Source organism: Dendrobates tinctorius, unplaced genomic scaffold, assembly GCF_039654945.1.
Source record: "Dendrobates tinctorius isolate UK_male_01 unplaced genomic scaffold, ASM3965494v1 ptg000403l, whole genome shotgun sequence".
NCBI lineage: Eukaryota > Metazoa > Chordata > Amphibia > Anura > Dendrobatidae > Dendrobates > Dendrobates tinctorius.
This window is the reverse complement of record NW_027362068.1, coordinates 1,690,580-1,696,705: the sequence shown is the minus strand read 5'-3', so window position 1 is coordinate 1,696,705 and position 6,126 is coordinate 1,690,580. Positions and strand designations below refer to the sequence as shown.

Below are 6,126 nucleotides of genomic sequence, written 5' to 3'. Positions count from 1 at the left end.
CCTCTCCAGATATTCGAATAGCTCATATGGGGTATTGGGGGGGGGTGCTTGCATCAAGCAGGATCTGAAAACATCCCCTAATACGGAGCTTGACCTCACGGGTAAGGGCACGGAGATAAAGGGTGAGGCTACGTGCGTAGGCCTCCTCCCCATCATCTGTAGTTACTCTTGATAAATAATTGAGCACCCCTGTGTTCACATTGGTCCTGCTCTCTTGAATAGTGACCTGGCGCCTTCTTCGTGTTCGCCGTGATGTAAGATCAGCCTGTGGGGAGGCCCTGATCTGGCCAGTTGGGCTGCTGCTCAAGTTGCCCGGCTCTTCCAGGATGGGTGATGGGGCAGCAGCAGACCGTCCTGGTGGTGTGTGTTGGGCAGCCATTGGGTTGTCCTGTGATGCCTCATCTTCTGCCATCCTTCTTGTAGGGGGGAGAATGTTGTGAGTTCATTTTCCCCTTCGTCACTGAGGTCTGGTGAACTCCCTATTCTGGTAAAGGAAGGTAATGAGCCTGATTATCAGGCACCTGAGTCTATTGAGGATGACTGGCTGAGTGGAGTCACTGACTGGATATAAGGCTGCAGACGCCCTTCTGCCCTGCGGGTGATTTCTCTGTGGACTTCTAGGACACCAGTCTGATTCCTGCTTCCCTAAAGCTAAGTTTTCTGCTTTGCCTGTTTGCATTTATGTTTTGTTTTTGTTTTCCTTGCTTTTCTGGATTCTGCCATTCCCTGCTGGGATGAGCTGAATCTCCTTTTGCCCGATGCTCTGTCTTCAGAATATTCCTGAGTACTGACATAGCTTTTTTGAAGCCTAGCGTCTTCAGGGCCTTTTTCACTGTCAGTCTGTTGGCTCTTATTTTCATAGGGTTTTTCACGGATTGCAGACAGCAGCGTTCCTGTCCTTTCCTATCTAGGTAGTTTGGGCCCCGTCTTTGCTCAGTCTATCTTTCTGTCTGTGTTAGTGTTTTCATCTTGCTTCACCGTCATTATTTGTTGGGGGCTGCCTATTGCTTTGGGGTCTGCTCTGGGGCAGTTTAGATTTCCCCTTTCTTTCTTTAGGCCTATTTAATTCTCCGGCTGTGATCGAGGGGTCTAGGGCATCGTAGGAACCCCCCACGGCTACTGTTAGTTGTTGTGATAGGATGGGGGGTCTGCAATCCGATAGCTGCCAACCTCTCTGGTTTTCTGGACTTAGCTAGCAGTTCTGTTTTTGCCTCCTACTGTGACTCAATCATAACAGGAGAAGATGGGCCAGCCACCTCATCCCCTACAGGATCTATTATGGGTGTGACGGGAGTATTCTCCAGAGCAAGGAGGGACAACAGGCCTGGGAATAATCCAACAGATTTATTGACCAAAAAACAGGAACAACACGAAGGTAATTTGCAGAGTCCCAAAATAAGTCCACAGGAAACTGATTCGGGGCACCTCCCGACAATCCTTGTGCCAGATCACAAAACCATAGTCCTTTAAGAGTCCCAGAAATCCACCACGATCACACAGAGGCCGAAGCTTCCTCAGACAGCCTCGTCCTTCTCTTTTAGCATCCAACTCACATCTGATCTTAAAGCAAGAATGTATTGTCAGGGCTCCTGGGATCAGTCCATCTGAAGGGGGGTAGGGGTCACACCTACTATTCAATGGTTTGGTCCATCAGAAGATTCTAGAAATGTAAGGGCTCCACTTAGTCTACAGGATGTGTATTGTAGGTTATCTTCTGCTTAGGAAAACAATAGCCAAAGTTCCACTAGCTGTTGACACAAGCCTAAATTAGATTATGGTCCAGGTACATCACAAGACATTGCAAGTATTGGGGGAAGGAGACATGGTTAATTTACAGCAAATGAACCAGAGGAAAGTTAAATGACATATTATACAAAATACAGGACAGGGCAAGACTGCAAATCATGACAATCCCTTCCCCTCCCAATTTGTGTACGTACTAGGGACCTCTACAGGTCACTGGTTAAGTACACACAGGCATGGCTGACAGGACTCAGGGCTCCTCTTGCCTGGACAGTCCATCTGCATTTTGGTGTTGGCTGCCTCTTCTATACTGTATGGTAAAGTTATAGGGCTGCAGTGCCAGGCTCCATCGTAGTAAGCGTCCATTGTCCCCAGAGACTCTGTTCAGCCAGGTGAGGGGATTGTGATCAGTAATGACAGTGAATTCTCGTCCATACAGATACGGCCTTAGTTTCCTAAGGGCCCACACTACAGCCAGACATTCTTTTTCAACAGTTGCATAGGCCACTTCTCGGTCCAGCAGTTTCCGGCTGAGGTAGGCAATGGGGTGCTCGTCCCCAGCTGCATTCACCTGGCTGAGGACAGCTCCCAGTCCATAAGCAGAGGCGTCCGTCTGCACAATGAATCTCCTCTTGTAGTCTGGAGCAGCCAGAACAGGGTCACAGACCAGAGCGTCCTTCAGCTGGTTAAAAGCCTCATCACAGGCTGGAGTCCAGATCACCAGCCGGGGCATCGTTTTCTTGGTCAGGTCGGTAAGAGGCTTGGCCACAGTGCTGAAATGAGAAACAAATTTTCGGTAATAACTGGCAGTGCCCAAAAAAGCCATAACTTGTTTCTTAGTTTGGGGTACAGGCCAGTCTCTAATAGCCTGGATTTTGGCAGGTTCGGGACGGAGCTTCCCTCCTCCTACTCTATGCCCTAGGTACTGGACTTCACCCATCCCCAATTGGCATTTATCTGGTCGAATGGTTAGGCCTGCTGCAAGAAGCAGGTCAAGAATAACGGCTACTTGGTTCAGATGTTCCTCCCACGTCTGGCTGAAGATAGCGATATCATCCAAGTAGGCACAAGCAAAGTCACCACATCCCCGGAGGATCTGGTCCACCATTCTCTGGAAGGTGGCCGGGGCATTCTTCATTCCAAAGGGCATATTTAGGAATTCATACAGACCAAAGGGGGTTATAAAAGCGGACCGTTCTCTCCCCTCCTCCGTCAGAGGGATTTGCCAGTATCCCTTACTGAGATCAAAGATAGTGACATATCGGGATCCAGCCAGTCGGTCTAGAAGTTCGTCAATACGAGGCATTGGGTAAGGATCACTGACGGTATGGTCGTTTAGTCGTCGATAGTCCACACAAAATCGAGTACTCCCATCCTTCTTGGGTACTAACACCACAGGAGAGGCCCAAGGGCTATGGGAGGCCTGGATTACCCCAAGCTGTAGCATCTCCTCCAGTTCGTGCTGCATGGTGTTTCGAACTGATTCAGGTACCCGGTAAGGAGCCTGTTGTATGGGACGGATGCCCTGAGTGTCCACATGATGTTGGGTGACGGTGGTTCGGCCTGGTTGGGATGAGAAAGCAGCACGTCTCTGTTGAAGCACTCCCAGCATCTGGTTTTTCTGTAAGGAATCCAGGTGATCTCCCAGAGGAACCTGTTCCACAGTGGATGGGGCTCTCGCTGCTTCCACGAGATCAGGTAGGGAGTCCTCATCCTCTTGACCGTCCTCTGAAGCTAGCCGACAGCTTGCTATCATTGGAAGGGTCCGGTCATGGTACTCCTTAATCATATTCACATGGACAGTCTTTTGTCTTAGCCCCTGATCATCTAAAGCAAGAAGGTAATTGGTGTCATTCAGTTTTCTGAGAACCCGGAAGGGACCCTCCCATGTTGTCTGCAGTTTATTCTGCCGATGGGGAACAATCATTAAGACCTGTTGTCCTTCTACAAACTCCCGATAGCGTGCTTTACGGTCATACCATGTCTTCTGTCTGGTTTGAGCCATCCGCACATGACTCTGGGCAAAACTAGCAAGTTGGGCCAGGGTTTCTCGCAGCTTTAGGACATAAGGGACAACAGGGGCCCCTGTATCTTCAACTTGCCCCTCCCGGTATTCCTTGAGCAGGGTTAAGGGTCCTCGGACCTTTCTTCCATAGAGTAGTTCAAAGGGGGAGAACCCAGTGGACTCCTGGGGAACTTCCCGATAGGCAAACAAGAGATGGGGTAGGTACTTCTCCCAGTTTGAATCTCTGTCAGTGAAGGCCCTCAGCATATTCTTCAGAGTGCCATTAAATCGTTCACAAAGTCCATTTGTTTGGGGATGATACGGGGTCGTGCGGATCGCTCGTACTCCACAGGTGCGCCACAGACACTGGACCAGCTCTGACATGAACTGGGAGCCTTGGTCCGACAAGATCTCACTGGGAAATCCTACTCTGGTGAAAATGGTAACCAGGGCCTCGGCCACCTTGGCTGCAGAAATACTTGACAAGGCCACCGCTTCTGGATATCGGGTGGCATAGTCCACAACAGTGAGAATGTACTGCTTTCCAGATTTACTTGGTTTAGCCAGAGGTCCAATGATATCAACAGCTACTCTTTGAAAGGGTTCTTCTATTATAGGGAGCGGTTGCAGGGGTGCCTTTGGGTGATCTCCGGGTCGCCCTCTACGCTGACATATGTCGCAAGTTCGGCAGAAATGCGCCACTGCTTGGGAAATCCCAGGCCAATAGAAAGATTGAGTCAATCGCCTCTCGGTGCGGGTTTTGCCTTGATGGCCAGCAGTAGGAATATCATGAGCAAGGTGTAATAGGGGAATTCTGTATTTCTGAGGAACAATCAGCTGTTTGCTATAAGTCCAGGGCTTATCTAGGGAGTCGGCATTGGTAACCCGATACAGAAGTCCATTTTCTCTGATAATTCTTTCTCCATTCTCCCCTAGCTGCCCTATTTCAGCTCGAGCTCTAAAACTAGCTAGGGTGGGGTCAGTCTCCACTTCTTGTCTAAACTGAACTTTATCCCAGGTAACATTCATATTATCCCCACAAGAAGAATCACTCACCGGCTGTGACGGCAGTTCTGGTGGCCTCATTTCCATGGATGGGTTGTACACGTCCACATTTGCTGCTCTCTTGGCTTGACTTCGGGTTACCGCACCGACAAAGTGGCAATGAAGATTCCCCACATCATTTCCTAGAAGAACGTCTGCAGGGAGGCCGCTCATCACACCGACCATGCATTGTTTGGCCCCAAAGCCATAATCCAGGGTCACACTCGCTCTTGGAATATATCTCTGGGTACCTCCAGCCAATTCAATGGCAATTCCTGGTCCCTTTTGAATTGCTTCTGGTTGAATTACTCGGGGATCGGCTATGGTGAGAAAAGCCCCAGTGTCACGGAAGCCAACAACTTTTTGACCATCCAGCACGACCTCCTGTAGATGTTTGTGCTGAAGATCAGAAGAACAGGTGGCTGGGGCTCGCACCCCATAGACTCCTGGTAGGGAAGCCAGGATATCAGAGTCACTTGGCAAGTCCTCAGGCACTGAATCCATCTCTTCTCCAGGTGAGGGGGTCTGTAGATAATGAACAGGCAAAGGCGGTCTGTAGGTGTTCTGCCTCCGTACACCTGGACATTGGAATTGCATATGCCCGGGCTGCCCACATCCATAGCATCTGCGCTCTGGGATTCTTCCTCCACGTCGTAGTCCCAAAGGTGGAGCAGGAGTAATGCGAGGCACAGTCACACGAAGGTCACAATGAGTTGATGGTCTAGTGGGATGGTGAATATTGGAGGCAGAAGGACCAGGGGCCGCCAGCGTTGGGGGGCTGGTAGTGTTTTTCTCCCTGAGTAGTAATTTTTTCCACTGAGGCTTGATGGTGAGAGCCTCATCAGCTAGAGCTGCAGCTTCCTCCACTGTTGCTGGTCTCCTTTCACGCACCCATTCCCGGATCTCAGCGGGGCACTTAAAATAAAACTGCTCTTTTAGGATGACCTGCAGGAACGTTTCCCAGGTTATTGCCTCCTCTGCCTCCAGCCAGCGATGACATATATGTTTGAGTTTGTGAGCATACATCTTGAAGGACACTTCCTCATCACAGGCTAAAGTACGGAACTGAGTCCTGTAAGTGTCTGGGGTCACAGCATAATGTTCTAGAATAGTCTGTTTAATCTCCGTATACTCACAGTTCAACCGAGGGTCCATAGCTCTATAGGCTGCGGCAGCTCCACCCTCTAAGAGCCCCACAAGATGTCGGACGCGCTCCCTTTCCGGGACTTCCATTAATCGACACTGATGCTCAAAGTCCAGGAAGAAGCCCTCAATGTCACCGGAAGCCTCATTAAACGGCTTGAAGTCTTTGCGGGACACTCTGGGGAGTTCCC

At 50.0% G+C, this 6,126-nt stretch overlaps 1 long non-coding RNA gene across 1 annotated transcript; it reads right to left on the bottom strand.

Annotated features, from left to right (window-relative positions):
- Window positions 1-1,329: 1,329 nt before the first annotated feature.
- LOC141076388 (uncharacterized) lies at window positions 1,330-5,415 on the bottom strand. Its single transcript, XR_012227476.1, has 2 exons — window positions 4,805-5,415; window positions 1,330-2,516 (listed from the first exon to the last, which is right to left on the bottom strand). It is a non-coding gene; the product is annotated as an uncharacterized lncRNA (long non-coding RNA).
- Window positions 5,416-6,126: the final 711 nt, after the last annotated feature.